Consider the following 12169-nt stretch of genomic DNA (forward strand, 5'->3'; position numbering starts at 1 on the left):
AGGTGTCGACAGTCTAAGGGCTCAGGGAAGACATCATTTTTGCCCATTACAGCCAGACCAGCTCACTTTCTCCTTTTGCTCCAGGCATAAACCATCAATACGTTGCTGTGGGAAGCAAGGATTCTCCTCCACACTGGGAGGAGCTAAGACTCTGTCATTTGCATACCACGGATGAAGTCTCCTGAGAGACCAACAAAAATTGCCAATGCTGACTATATTTCAAGTCATCATGGCGGGGTATTGGGAAAAGTTTTCAATTAGCAATAATCACGCCTCGGTTATACCTCATGGGCTACGATATTGCCACTGCGCAAAGTTGGAGGAAGTTGGGCGACTAGGAATTCCCACTTCCAAGGAAGAGCTCATTTAAGTTATGGTGAGATCCATTTGACCACTGGCCCTCCCGCACTGCTTCAAGGTGTCGACAGTCTAAGGGCTCAGGGAAGACATCATTTTTGCCCATTACAGCCAGACCAGCTCACTTTCTCCTTCTGCTCCAGGCATAAACCATCAATACGTTGCTGTGGGAAGCAAGGATTCTCCTCCACACTGGGAGGAGCTAAGACTCTGTCATTTGCATACCATGGATGAAGTCTCCTGAGAGACCAACAAAAATTGCCAATGCTGACTATATTTCAAGTCATCATGGCGGGGTATTGGGAAAAGTTTTCAATTAGCAATAATCACGCCTCGGTTATACCTCATGGGCTACGATATTGCTACTGCGCAAAGTTGGAGGAAGTTGGGCGACTAGGAATTCCCGCTTCCAAGGAAGAGCTCATTTAAGTTATGGTGAGATCCATTTGACCACTGGCCCTCCCGCACTGCTTCAAGGTGTCGACAGTCTAAGGGCTCAGGGAAGACATCATTTTTGCCCATTACAGCCAGACCAGCTCACTTTCTCCTTCTGCTCCAGGCATAAACCATCAATACGTTGCTGTGAGAAGCAAGGATTCTCCTCCACACTGGGAGGAGCTAAGACTCTGTCATTTGCATACCATGGATGAAGTCTCCTGAGAGACCAACAAAAATTGCCAATGCTGACTATATTTCAAGTCATCATGGCGGGGTATTGGGAAAAGTTTTAAATTAGCAATAATCACGCCTCGGTTATACCTCATGGGCTGCGATATTGCCACTGCGCAAAGTTGGAGGAAGTTGGGCGACTAGGAATTCCCGCTTCCAAGGAAGAGCTCATTTAAGTTATGGTGAGATCCATTTGACCACTGGCCCTCCCGCACTGCTTCAAGGTGTCGACAGTCTAAGGGCTCAGGGAAGACATCATTTTTGCCCATTACAGCCAGACCAGCTCACTTTCTCCTTCTGCTCCAGGCATAAACCATCAATACGTTGCTGTGGGAAGCAAGGATTCTCCTCCACACTGGGAGGAGCTAAGACTCTGTCATTTGCATACCATGGATGAAGTCTCCTGAGAGACCAACAAAAATTGCCAATGCTGACTATATTTCAAGTCATCATGGCGGGGTATTGGGAAAAGTTTTCAATTAGCAATAATCACGCCTCGGTTATACCTCATGGGCTACGATATTGCCACTGCGCAAAGTTGGAGGAAGTTGGGCGACTAGGAATTCCCGCTTCCAAGGAAGAGCTCATTTAAGTTATGGTGAGATCCATTTGACCACTGGCCCTCCCGCACTGCTTCAAGGAGTCGACAGTCTAAGGGCTCAGGGAAGACATCATTTTTGCCCATTACAGCCAGACCAGCTCACTTTCTCCTTCTGCTCCAGGCATAAACCATCAATACGTTGCTGTGGGAAGCAAGGATTCTCCTCCACACTGGGAGGAGCTAAGACTCTGTCATTTGCATACCATGGATGAAGTCTCCTGAGAGACCAACAAAAATTGCCAATGCTGACTATATTTCAAGTTATCATGGCGGGGTATTGGGAAAAGTTTTCAATTAGCAATAATCACGCCTCGGTTATACCTCATGGGCTACGATATTGCCACTGCGCAAAGTTGGAGGAAGTTGGGCGACTAGGAATTCCCGCTTCCAAGGAAGAGCTCATTTAAGTTATGGTGAGATCCATTTGACCACTGGCCCTCCCGCACTGCTTCAAGGTGTCGACAGTCTAAGGGCTCAGGGAAGACATCATTTTTGCCCATTACAGCCAGACCAGCTCACTTTCTCCTTCTGCTCCAGGCATAAACCATCAATACGTTGTGGGAAGCAAGGATTCTCCTCCACACTGGGAGGAGCTAAGACTCTGTCATTTGCATACCATGGATGAAGTCTCCTGAGAGACCAACAAAAATTGCCAATGCTGACTATATTTCAAGTCATCATGGCGGGGTATTGGGAAAAGTTTTCAATTAGCAATAATCACGCCTCGGTTATACCTCATGGGCTACGATATTGCCACTGCGCAAAGTTGGAGGAAGTTGGGCGACTAGGAATTCCCGCTTCCAAGGAAGAGCTCATTTAAGTTATGGTGAGATCCATTTGACCACTGGCCCTCCCGCACTGCTTCAAGGTGTCGACAGTCTAAGGGCTCAGGGAAGACATCATGTTTGCCCATTACAGCCAGACCAGCTCACTTTCTCCTTCTGCTCCAGGCATAAACCATCAATACGTTGCTGTGGGAAGCAAGGATTCTCCTCCACACTGGGAGGAGCTAAGACTCTGTCATTTGCATACCATGGATGAAGTCTCCTGAGAGACCAACAAAAATTGCCAATGCTGACTATATTTCAAGTCATCATGGCGGGGTATTGGGAAAAGTTTTCAATTAGCAATAATCACGCCTCGGTTATACCTCATGGGCTACGATATTGCCACTGCGCAAAGTTGGAGGAAGTTGGGCGACTAGGAATTCCCGCTTCCAAGGAAGAGCTCATTTAAGTTATGGTGAGATCCATTTGACCACTGGCCCTCCCGCACTGCTTCAAGGTGTCGACAGTCTAAGGGCTCAGGGAAGACATCATTTTTGCCCATTACAGCCAGACCAGCTCACTTTCTCCTTCTGCTCCAGGCATAAACCATCAATACGTTGCTGTGGGAAGCAAGGATTCTCCTCCACACTGGGAGGAGCTAAGACTCTGTCATTTGCATACCACGGATGAAGTCTCCTGAGAGACCAACAAAAATTGCCAATGCTGACTATATTTCAAGTCATCATGGCGGGGTATTGGGAAAAGTTTTCAATTAGCAATAATCACGCCTCGGTTATACCTCATGGGCTACGATATTGCCACTGCGCAAAGTTGGAGGAAGTTGGGCGACTAGGAATTCCCACTTCCAAGGAAGAGCTCATTTAAGTTATGGTGAGATCCATTTGACCACTGGCCCTCCCGCACTGCTTCAAGGTGTCGACAGTCTAAGGGCTCAGGGAAGACATCATTTTTGCCCATTACAGCCAGACCAGCTCACTTTCTCCTTGTGCTCCAGGCATAAACCATCAATACGTTGCTGTGGGAAGCAAGGATTCTCCTCCACACTGGGAGGAGCTAAGACTCTGTCATTTGCATACCATGGATGAAGTCTCCTGAGAGACCAACAAAAATTGCCAATGCTGACTATATTTCAAGTCATCATGGCGGGGTATTGGGAAAAGTTTTCAATTAGCAATAATCACGCCTCGGTTATACCTCATGGGCTACGATATTGCCACTGCGCAAAGTTGGAGGAAGTTGGGCGACTAGGAATTCCCGCTTGCAAGGAAGAGCTCATTTAAGTTATGGTGAGATCCATTTGACCACTGGCCCTCCCGCACTGCTTCAAGGTGTCGACAGTCTAAGGGCTCAGGGAAAACATCATTTTTGCCCATTACAGCCAGACCAGCTCACTTTCTCCTTCTGCTCCAGGCATAAACCATCAATACGTTGCTGTGGGAAGCAAGGATTCTCCACCACACTGGGAGGAGCTAAGACTCTGTCATTTGCATACCATGGATGAAGTCTCCTGAGAGACCAACAAAAATTGTCAATGCTGACTATATTTCAAGTCATCATGGCGGGGTATTGGGAAAAGTTTTCAATTAGCAATAATCACGCCTCGGTTATACCTCATGGGCTACAATATTGCCACTGCGCAAAGTTGGAGGAAGTTTGGCGACTAGGAATTCCCGCTTCCAAGGAAGAGCTCATTTAAGTTATGGTGAGATCCATTTGACCACTGGCCCTCCCGCACTGCTTCAAGGTGTCGACAGTCTAAGGGCTCAGGGAAGACATCATTTTTGCCCATTACAGCCAGACCAGCTCACTTTCTCCTTCTGCTCCAGGCATAAACCATCAATACGTTGCTGTGGGAAGCAAGGATTCTCCTCCACACTGGGAGGAGCTAAGACTCTGTCATTTGCATACCACGGATGAAGTCTCCTGAGAGACCAACAAAAATTGCCAATGCTGACTATATTTCAAGTCATCATGGCGGGGTATTGGGAAAAGTTTTCAATTAGCAATAATCACGCCTCGGTTATACCTCATGGGCTACGATATTGCCACTGCGCAAAGTTGGAGGAAGTTGGGCGACTAGGAATTCCCACTTCCAAGGAAGAGCTCATTTAAGTTATGGTGAGATCCATTTGACCACTGGCCCTCCCGCACTGCTTCAAGGTGTCGACAGTCTAAGGGCTCAGGGAAGACATCATTTTTGCCCATTACAGCCAGACCAGCTCACTTTCTCCTTCTGCTCCAGGCATAAACCATCAATACGTTGCTGTGGGAAGCAAGGATTCTCCTCCACACTGGGAGGAGCTAAGACTCTGTCATTTGCATACCATGGATGAAGTCTCCTGAGAGACCAACAAAAATTGCCAATGCTGACTATATTTCAAGTCATCATGGCGGGGTATTGGGAAAAGTTTTCAATTAGCAATAATCACACCTCGGTTATCCCTCATGGGCTACGATATTGCCACTGCGCAAAGTTGGAGGAAGTTGGGCGACTAGGAATTCCCGCTTCCAAGGAAGAGCTCATTTAAGTTATGGTGAGATCCATTTGACCACTGGCCCTCCCGCACTGCTTCAAGGTGTCGACAGTCTAAGGGCTCAGGGAAGACATCATTTTTGCCCATTATAGCCAGACCAGCTCATTTTCTCCTTCTGCTCCAGGCATAAACCATCAATACGTTGCTGTGGGAAGCAAGGATTCTCCTCCACACTGGGAGGAGCTAAGACTCTGTCATTTGCATACCATGGATGAAGTCTCCTGAGAGACCAACAAAAATTGCCAATGCTGACTATATTTCAAGTCATCATGGCGGGGTATTGGGAAAAGTTTTCAATTAGCAATAATCACGCCTCGGTTATACCTCATGGGCTACGATATTGCCACTGCGCAAAATTGGAGGAAGTTGGGCGACTAGGAATTCCCGCTTCCAAGGAAGAGCTCATTTAAGTTATGGTGAGATCCATTTGACCACTGGCCCTCCCGCACTGCTTCAAGGTGTCGACAGTCTAAGGGCTCAGGGAAGACATCATTTTTGCCCATTACTGCCAGACCAGCTCACTTTCTCCTTCTGCTCCAGGCATAAACCATCAATACGTTGCTGTGGGAAGCAAAGATTCTCCTCCACACTGGGAGGAGCTAAGACTCTGTCATTTGCATACCATGGATGAAGTCTCCTGAGAGACCAACAAAAATTGCCAATGCTGACTATATTTCAAGTCATCATGGCGGGGTATTGGGAAAAGTTTTCAATTAGCAATAATCACGCCTCGGTTATACCTCATAGGCTACGATATTGCCACTGCGCAAAGTTGGAGGAAGTTGGGCGACTAGGAATTCCCGCTTCCAAGGAAGAGCTCATTTAAGTTATGGTGAGATCCATTTGACCACTGGCCCTCCCGCACTGCTTCAAGGTGTCGACAGTCTAAGGGCTCAGGGAAGACATCATTTTTGCCCATTACAGCCAGACCAGCTCACTTTCTCCTTCTGCTCCAGGCATAAACCATCAATACGTTGCTGTGGGAAGCAAGGATTCTCCTCCACACTGGGAGGAGCTAAGACTCTGTCATTTGCATACCATGGATGAAGTCTCCTGAGAGACCAACAAAAATTGCCAATGCTGACTATATTTCAAGTCATCATGGCGGGGTATTGGGAAAAGTTTTCAATTAGCAATAATCACGCCTCGGTTATACCTCATGGGCTACGATATTGCCACTGCGCAAAGTTGGAGGAAGTTGGGCGACTAGGAATTCCCGCTTCCAAGGAAGAGCTCATTTAAGTTATGGTGAGATCCATTTGACCACTGGCCCTCCCGCACTGCTTCAAGGTGTCGACAGTCTAAGGGCTCAGGGAAGACATCATTTTTGCCCATTACAGCCAGACCAGCTCACTTTCTCCTTCTGCTCCAGGCATAAACCATCAATACGTTGCTGTGGGAAGCAAGGATTCTCCTCCACACTGGGAGGAGCTAAGACTCTGTCATTTGCATACCACGGATGAAGTCTCCTGAGAGACCAACAAAAATTGCCAATGCTGACTATATTTCAAGTCATCATGGCGGGGTATTGGGAAAAGTTTTCAATTAGCAATAATCACGCCTCGGTTATACCTCATGGGCTACGATATTGCCACTGCGTAAAGTTGGAGGAAGTTGGGCGACTAGGAATTCCCACTTCCAAGGAAGAGCTCATTTAAGTTATGGTGAGATCCATTTGACCACTGGCCCTCCCGCACTGCTTCAAGGTGTCGACAGTCTAAGGGCTCAGGGAAGACATCATTTTTGCCCATTACAGCCAGACCAGCTCACTTTCTCCTTCTGCTCCAGGCATAAACCATCAATACGTTGCTGTGGGAAGCAAGGATTCTCCTCCACACTGGGAGGAGCTAAGACTCTGTCATTTGCATACCATGGATGAAGTCTCCTGAGAGACCAACAAAAATTGCCAATGCTGACTATATTTCAAGTCATCATGGCGGGGTATTGGGAAAAGTTTTCAATTAGCAATAATCACGCCTCGGTTATACCTCATGGGCTACGATATTGCCACTGCGCAAAGTTGGAGGAAGTTGGGCGACTAGGAATTCCCGCTTCCAAGGAAGAGCTCATTTAAGTTATGGTGAGATCCATTTGACCACTGGCCCTCCCGCACTGCTTCAAGGTGTCGACAGTCTAAGGGCTCAGGGAAGACATCATTTTTGCCCATTACAGCCAGACCAGCTCACTTTCTCCTTCTGCTCCAGGCATAAACCATCAATACGTTGCTGTGGGAAGCAAGGATTCTCCTCCACACTGGGAGGAGCTAAGACTCTGTCATTTGCATACCATGGATGAAGTCTCCTGAGAGACCAACAAAAATTGCCAATGCTGACTATATTTCAAGTCATCATGGCGGGGTATTGGGAAAAGTTTTCAATTAGCAATAATCACGCCTCGGTTATACCTCATGGGCTACGATATTGCCACTGCGCAAAGTTGGAGGAAGTTGGGCGACTAGGAATTCCCGCTTCCAAGGAAGAGCTCATTTAAGTTATGGTGAGATCCATTTGACCACTGGCCCTCCCGCACTGCTTCAAGGTGTCGACAGTCTAAGGGCTCAGGGAAGACATCATTTTTGCCCATTACAGCCAGACCAGCTCACTTTCTCCTTCTGCTCCAGGCATAAACCATCAATACGTTGCTGTGGGAAGCAAGGATTCTCCTCCACACTGGGAGGAGCTAAGACTCTGTCATTTGCATACCATGGATGAAGTCTCCTGAGAGACCAACAAAAATTGCCAATGCTGACTATATTTCAAGTCATCATGGCGGGGTATTGGGAAAAGTTTTCAATTAGCAATAATCACGCCTCGGTTATACCTCATGGGCTACGATATTGCCACTGCGCAAAGTTGGAGGAAGTTGGGCGACTAGGAATTCCCGCTTCCAAGGAAGAGCTCATTTAAGTTATGGTGAGATCCATTTGACCACTGGCCCTCCCGCACTGCTTCAAGGAGTCGACAGTCTAAGGGCTCAGGGAAGACATCATTTTTGCCCATTACAGCCAGACCAGCTCACTTTCTCCTTCTGCTCCAGGCATAAACCATCAATACGTTGCTGTGGGAAGCAAGGATTCTCCTCCACACTGGGAGGAGCTAAGACTCTGTCATTTGCATACCATGGATGAAGTCTCCTGAGAGACCAACAAAAATTGCCAATGCTGACTATATTTCAAGTCATCATGGCGGGGTATTGGGAAAAGTTTTCAATTAGCAATAATCACGCCTCGGTTATACCTCATGGGCTACGATATTGCCACTGCGCAAAATTGGAGGAAGTTGGGCGACTAGGAATTCCCGCTTCCAAGGAAGAGCTCATTTAAGTTATGGTGAGATCCATTTGACCACTGGCCCTCCCGCACTGCTTCAAGGTGTCGACAGTCTAAGGGCTCAGGGAAGACATCATTTTTGCCCATTACTGCCAGACCAGCTCACTTTCTCCTTCTGCTCCAGGCATAAACCATCAATACGTTGCTGTGGGAAGCAAGGATTCTCCTCCACACTGGGAGGAGCTAAGACTCTGTCATTTGCATACCATGGATGAAGTCTCCTGAGAGACCAACAAAAATTGGCAATGCTGACTATATTTCAAGTCATCATGGCGGGGTATTGGGAAAAGTTTTCAATTAGCAATAATCACGCCTCGGTTATACCTCATGGGCTACGATATTGCCACTGCGCAAAGTTGGAGGAAGTTGGGCGACTAGGAATTCCCGCTTCCAAGGAAGAGCTCATTTAAGTTATGGTGAGATCCATTTGACCACTGGCCCTCCCGCACTGCTTCAAGGTGTCGACAGTCTAAGGGCTCAGGGAAGACATCATTTTTGCCCATTACAGCCAGACCAGCTCACTTTCTCCTTCTGCTCCAGGCATAAACCATCAATACGTTGCTGTGGGAAGCAAGGATTCTCCTCCACACTGGGAGGAGCTAAGACTCTGTCATTTGCATACCATGGATGAAGTCTCCTGAGAGACCAACAAAAATTGCCAATGCTGACTATATTTCAAGTCATCATGGCGGGGTATTGGGAAAAGTTTTCAATTAGCAATAATCACGCCTCGGTTATACCTCATGGGCTACGATATTGCCACTGCGCAAAGTTGGAGGAAGTTGGGCGACTAGGAATTCCCGCTTCCAAGGAAGAGCTCATTTAAGTTATGGTGAGATCCATTTGACCACTGGCCCTCCCGCACTGCTTCAAGGTGTCGACAGTCTAAGGGCTCAGGGAAGACATCATTTTTGCCCATTACAGCCAGACCAGCTCACTTTCTCCTTTTGCTCCAGGCATAAACCATCAATACGTTGCTGTGGGAAGCAAGGATTCTCCTCCACACTGGGAGGAGCTAAGACTCTGTCATTTGCATACCACGGATGAAGTCTCCTGAGAGACCAACAAAAATTGCCAATGCTGACTATATTTCAAGTCATCATGGCGGGGTATTGGGAAAAGTTTTCAATTAGCAATAATCACGCCTCGGTTATACCTCATGGGCTACGATATTGCCACTGCGCAAAGTTGGAGGAAGTTGGGCGACTAGGAATTCCCACTTCCAAGGAAGAGCTCATTTAAGTTATGGTGAGATCCATTTGACCACTGGCCCTCCCGCACTGCTTCAAGGTGTCGACAGTCTAAGGGCTCAGGGAAGACATCATTTTTGCCCATTACAGCCAGACCAGCTCACTTTCTCCTTCTGCTCCAGGCATAAACCATCAATACGTTGCTGTGGGAAGCAAGGATTCTCCTCCACACTGGGAGGAGCTAAGACTCTGTCATTTGCATACCATGGATGAAGTCTCCTGAGAGACCAACAAAAATTGCCAATGCTGACTATATTTCAAGTCATCATGGCGGGGTATTGGGAAAAGTTTTCAATTAGCAATAATCACGCCTCGGTTATACCTCATGGGCTACGATATTGCCACTGCGCAAAGTTGGAGGAAGTTGGGCGACTAGGAATTCCCGCTTCCAAGGAAGAGCTCATTTAAGTTATGGTGAGATCCATTTGACCACTGGCCCTCCCGCACTGCTTCAAGGTGTCGACAGTCTAAGGGCTCAGGGAAGACATCATTTTTGCCCATTACAGCCAGACCAGCTCACTTTCTCCTTCTGCTCCAGGCATAAACCATCAATACGTTGCTGTGAGAAGCAAGGATTCTCCTCCACACTGGGAGGAGCTAAGACTCTGTCATTTGCATACCATGGATGAAGTCTCCTGAGAGACCAACAAAAATTGCCAATGCTGACTATATTTCAAGTCATCATGGCGGGGTATTGGGAAAAGTTTTAAATTAGCAATAATCACGCCTCGGTTATACCTCATGGGCTGCGATATTGCCACTGCGCAAAGTTGGAGGAAGTTGGGCGACTAGGAATTCCCGCTTCCAAGGAAGAGCTCATTTAAGTTATGGTGAGATCCATTTGACCACTGGCCCTCCCGCACTGCTTCAAGGTGTCGACAGTCTAAGGGCTCAGGGAAGACATCATTTTTGCCCATTACAGCCAGACCAGCTCACTTTCTCCTTCTGCTCCAGGCATAAACCATCAATACGTTGCTGTGGGAAGCAAGGATTCTCCTCCACACTGGGAGGAGCTAAGACTCTGTCATTTGCATACCATGGATGAAGTCTCCTGAGAGACCAACAAAAATTGCCAATGCTGACTATATTTCAAGTCATCATGGCGGGGTATTGGGAAAAGTTTTCAATTAGCAATAATCACGCCTCGGTTATACCTCATGGGCTACGATATTGCCACTGCGCAAAGTTGGAGGAAGTTGGGCGACTAGGAATTCCCGCTTCCAAGGAAGAGCTCATTTAAGTTATGGTGAGATCCATTTGACCACTGGCCCTCCCGCACTGCTTCAAGGAGTCGACAGTCTAAGGGCTCAGGGAAGACATCATTTTTGCCCATTACAGCCAGACCAGCTCACTTTCTCCTTCTGCTCCAGGCATAAACCATCAATACGTTGCTGTGGGAAGCAAGGATTCTCCTCCACACTGGGAGTAGCTAAGACTCTGTCATTTGCATACCATGGATGAAGTCTCCTGAGAGACCAACAAAAATTGCCAATGCTGACTATATTTCAAGTTATCATGGCGGGGTATTGGGAAAAGTTTTCAATTAGCAATAATCACGCCTCGGTTATACCTCATGGGCTACGATATTGCCACTGCGCAAAGTTGGAGGAAGTTGGGCGACTAGGAATTCCCGCTTCCAAGGAAGAGCTCATTTAAGTTATGGTGAGATCCATTTGACCACTGGCCCTCCCGCACTGCTTCAAGGTGTCGACAGTCTAAGTGCTCAGGGAAGACATCATTTTTGCCCATTACAGCCAGACCAGCTCACTTTCTCCTTCTGCTCCAGGCATAAACCATCAATACGTTGTGGGAAGCAAGGATTCTCCTCCACACTGGGAGGAGCTAAGACTCTGTCATTTGCATACCATGGATGAAGTCTCCTGAGAGACCAACAAAAATTGCCAATGCTGACTATATTTCAAGTCATCATGGCGGGGTATTGGGAAAAGTTTTCAATTAGCAATAATCACGCCTCGGTTATACCTCATGGGCTACGATATTGCCACTGCGCAAAGTTGGAGGAAGTTGGGCGACTAGGAATTCCCGCTTCCAAGGAAGAGCTCATTTAAGTTATGGTGAGATCCATTTGACCACTGGCCCTCCCGCACTGCTTCAAGGTGTCGACAGTCTAAGGGCTCAGGGAAGACATCATGTTTGCCCATTACAGCCAGACCAGCTCACTTTCTCCTTCTGCTCCAGGCATAAACCATCAATACGTTGCTGTGGGAAGCAAGGATTCTCCTCCACACTGGGAGGAGCTAAGACTCTGTCATTTGCATACCATGGATGAAGTCTCCTGAGAGACCAACAAAAATTGCCAATGCTGACTATATTTCAAGTCATCATGGCGGGGTATTGGGAAAAGTTTTCAATTAGCAATAATCACGCCTCGGTTATACCTCATGGGCTACGATATTGCCACTGCGCAAAGTTGGAGGAAGTTGGGCGACTAGGAATTCCCGCTTCCAAGGAAGAGCTCATTTAAGTTATGGTGAGATCCATTTGACCACTGGCCCTCCCGCACTGCTTCAAGGTGTCGACAGTCTAAGGGCTCAGGGAAGACATCATTTTTGCCCATTACAGCCAGACCAGCTCACTTTCTCCTTCTGCTCCAGGCATAAACCATCAATACGTTGCTGTGG

The 12169-nt window shown here is 47.5% G+C and overlaps 29 non-coding genes across 29 annotated transcripts; all 29 read right to left on the reverse strand.

Moving 5' to 3' along the window:
• Positions 1 to 177: 177 nt before the first annotated feature.
• Positions 178 to 318, reverse strand: LOC138677919 (U4 spliceosomal RNA). The gene has a single exon (XR_011321308.1). It is a non-coding gene; the product is annotated as a U4 spliceosomal RNA (small nuclear RNA).
• Positions 319 to 593: 275 nt separating this feature from the next.
• Positions 594 to 734, reverse strand: LOC138677566 (U4 spliceosomal RNA). Its single transcript, XR_011320972.1, has one exon. It is a non-coding gene; the product is annotated as a U4 spliceosomal RNA (small nuclear RNA).
• Positions 735 to 1009: 275 nt separating this feature from the next.
• On the reverse strand, positions 1010 to 1150 carry LOC138677523 (U4 spliceosomal RNA). Its single transcript, XR_011320930.1, has one exon. It is a non-coding gene; the product is annotated as a U4 spliceosomal RNA (small nuclear RNA).
• Positions 1151 to 1425: 275 nt separating this feature from the next.
• Positions 1426 to 1566, reverse strand: LOC138677920 (U4 spliceosomal RNA). Its single transcript, XR_011321309.1, has one exon. It is a non-coding gene; the product is annotated as a U4 spliceosomal RNA (small nuclear RNA).
• A 275-nt stretch (positions 1567 to 1841) lies between these two features.
• Positions 1842 to 1982, reverse strand: LOC138677548 (U4 spliceosomal RNA). Its single transcript, XR_011320954.1, has one exon. It is a non-coding gene; the product is annotated as a U4 spliceosomal RNA (small nuclear RNA).
• A 272-nt stretch (positions 1983 to 2254) lies between these two features.
• On the reverse strand, positions 2255 to 2395 carry LOC138677921 (U4 spliceosomal RNA). Its single transcript, XR_011321310.1, has one exon. It is a non-coding gene; the product is annotated as a U4 spliceosomal RNA (small nuclear RNA).
• Positions 2396 to 2670: 275 nt separating this feature from the next.
• On the reverse strand, positions 2671 to 2811 carry LOC138677922 (U4 spliceosomal RNA). The gene has a single exon (XR_011321311.1). It is a non-coding gene; the product is annotated as a U4 spliceosomal RNA (small nuclear RNA).
• A 275-nt stretch (positions 2812 to 3086) lies between these two features.
• LOC138677923 (U4 spliceosomal RNA) lies at positions 3087 to 3227 on the reverse strand. The gene has a single exon (XR_011321312.1). It is a non-coding gene; the product is annotated as a U4 spliceosomal RNA (small nuclear RNA).
• A 275-nt stretch (positions 3228 to 3502) lies between these two features.
• Positions 3503 to 3643, reverse strand: LOC138677924 (U4 spliceosomal RNA). Its single transcript, XR_011321313.1, has one exon. It is a non-coding gene; the product is annotated as a U4 spliceosomal RNA (small nuclear RNA).
• A 275-nt stretch (positions 3644 to 3918) lies between these two features.
• On the reverse strand, positions 3919 to 4059 carry LOC138677672 (U4 spliceosomal RNA). The gene has a single exon (XR_011321073.1). It is a non-coding gene; the product is annotated as a U4 spliceosomal RNA (small nuclear RNA).
• Positions 4060 to 4334: 275 nt separating this feature from the next.
• LOC138677925 (U4 spliceosomal RNA) lies at positions 4335 to 4475 on the reverse strand. Its single transcript, XR_011321314.1, has one exon. It is a non-coding gene; the product is annotated as a U4 spliceosomal RNA (small nuclear RNA).
• Positions 4476 to 4750: 275 nt separating this feature from the next.
• On the reverse strand, positions 4751 to 4891 carry LOC138677619 (U4 spliceosomal RNA). Its single transcript, XR_011321023.1, has one exon. It is a non-coding gene; the product is annotated as a U4 spliceosomal RNA (small nuclear RNA).
• A 275-nt stretch (positions 4892 to 5166) lies between these two features.
• Positions 5167 to 5307, reverse strand: LOC138678233 (U4 spliceosomal RNA). The gene has a single exon (XR_011321603.1). It is a non-coding gene; the product is annotated as a U4 spliceosomal RNA (small nuclear RNA).
• A 275-nt stretch (positions 5308 to 5582) lies between these two features.
• Positions 5583 to 5723, reverse strand: LOC138677530 (U4 spliceosomal RNA). Its single transcript, XR_011320937.1, has one exon. It is a non-coding gene; the product is annotated as a U4 spliceosomal RNA (small nuclear RNA).
• A 275-nt stretch (positions 5724 to 5998) lies between these two features.
• Positions 5999 to 6139, reverse strand: LOC138677926 (U4 spliceosomal RNA). The gene has a single exon (XR_011321315.1). It is a non-coding gene; the product is annotated as a U4 spliceosomal RNA (small nuclear RNA).
• A 275-nt stretch (positions 6140 to 6414) lies between these two features.
• On the reverse strand, positions 6415 to 6555 carry LOC138678210 (U4 spliceosomal RNA). The gene has a single exon (XR_011321581.1). It is a non-coding gene; the product is annotated as a U4 spliceosomal RNA (small nuclear RNA).
• Positions 6556 to 6830: 275 nt separating this feature from the next.
• LOC138677928 (U4 spliceosomal RNA) lies at positions 6831 to 6971 on the reverse strand. Its single transcript, XR_011321316.1, has one exon. It is a non-coding gene; the product is annotated as a U4 spliceosomal RNA (small nuclear RNA).
• A 275-nt stretch (positions 6972 to 7246) lies between these two features.
• On the reverse strand, positions 7247 to 7387 carry LOC138677929 (U4 spliceosomal RNA). The gene has a single exon (XR_011321317.1). It is a non-coding gene; the product is annotated as a U4 spliceosomal RNA (small nuclear RNA).
• A 275-nt stretch (positions 7388 to 7662) lies between these two features.
• LOC138677930 (U4 spliceosomal RNA) lies at positions 7663 to 7803 on the reverse strand. The gene has a single exon (XR_011321318.1). It is a non-coding gene; the product is annotated as a U4 spliceosomal RNA (small nuclear RNA).
• Positions 7804 to 8078: 275 nt separating this feature from the next.
• Positions 8079 to 8219, reverse strand: LOC138678235 (U4 spliceosomal RNA). Its single transcript, XR_011321605.1, has one exon. It is a non-coding gene; the product is annotated as a U4 spliceosomal RNA (small nuclear RNA).
• A 275-nt stretch (positions 8220 to 8494) lies between these two features.
• Positions 8495 to 8635, reverse strand: LOC138677643 (U4 spliceosomal RNA). The gene has a single exon (XR_011321046.1). It is a non-coding gene; the product is annotated as a U4 spliceosomal RNA (small nuclear RNA).
• A 275-nt stretch (positions 8636 to 8910) lies between these two features.
• LOC138677931 (U4 spliceosomal RNA) lies at positions 8911 to 9051 on the reverse strand. Its single transcript, XR_011321319.1, has one exon. It is a non-coding gene; the product is annotated as a U4 spliceosomal RNA (small nuclear RNA).
• Positions 9052 to 9326: 275 nt separating this feature from the next.
• Positions 9327 to 9467, reverse strand: LOC138677932 (U4 spliceosomal RNA). The gene has a single exon (XR_011321320.1). It is a non-coding gene; the product is annotated as a U4 spliceosomal RNA (small nuclear RNA).
• A 275-nt stretch (positions 9468 to 9742) lies between these two features.
• Positions 9743 to 9883, reverse strand: LOC138677933 (U4 spliceosomal RNA). The gene has a single exon (XR_011321321.1). It is a non-coding gene; the product is annotated as a U4 spliceosomal RNA (small nuclear RNA).
• A 275-nt stretch (positions 9884 to 10158) lies between these two features.
• On the reverse strand, positions 10159 to 10299 carry LOC138677524 (U4 spliceosomal RNA). The gene has a single exon (XR_011320931.1). It is a non-coding gene; the product is annotated as a U4 spliceosomal RNA (small nuclear RNA).
• A 275-nt stretch (positions 10300 to 10574) lies between these two features.
• On the reverse strand, positions 10575 to 10715 carry LOC138677934 (U4 spliceosomal RNA). The gene has a single exon (XR_011321322.1). It is a non-coding gene; the product is annotated as a U4 spliceosomal RNA (small nuclear RNA).
• Positions 10716 to 10990: 275 nt separating this feature from the next.
• LOC138677549 (U4 spliceosomal RNA) lies at positions 10991 to 11131 on the reverse strand. Its single transcript, XR_011320955.1, has one exon. It is a non-coding gene; the product is annotated as a U4 spliceosomal RNA (small nuclear RNA).
• Positions 11132 to 11403: 272 nt separating this feature from the next.
• Positions 11404 to 11544, reverse strand: LOC138677935 (U4 spliceosomal RNA). The gene has a single exon (XR_011321323.1). It is a non-coding gene; the product is annotated as a U4 spliceosomal RNA (small nuclear RNA).
• A 275-nt stretch (positions 11545 to 11819) lies between these two features.
• Positions 11820 to 11960, reverse strand: LOC138677936 (U4 spliceosomal RNA). The gene has a single exon (XR_011321324.1). It is a non-coding gene; the product is annotated as a U4 spliceosomal RNA (small nuclear RNA).
• Positions 11961 to 12169: the final 209 nt, after the last annotated feature.

Source organism: Ranitomeya imitator, chromosome 4 (assembly GCF_032444005.1).
Source record: "Ranitomeya imitator isolate aRanImi1 chromosome 4, aRanImi1.pri, whole genome shotgun sequence".
NCBI classification, from domain to species: Eukaryota; Metazoa; Chordata; class Amphibia; order Anura; family Dendrobatidae; genus Ranitomeya; species Ranitomeya imitator.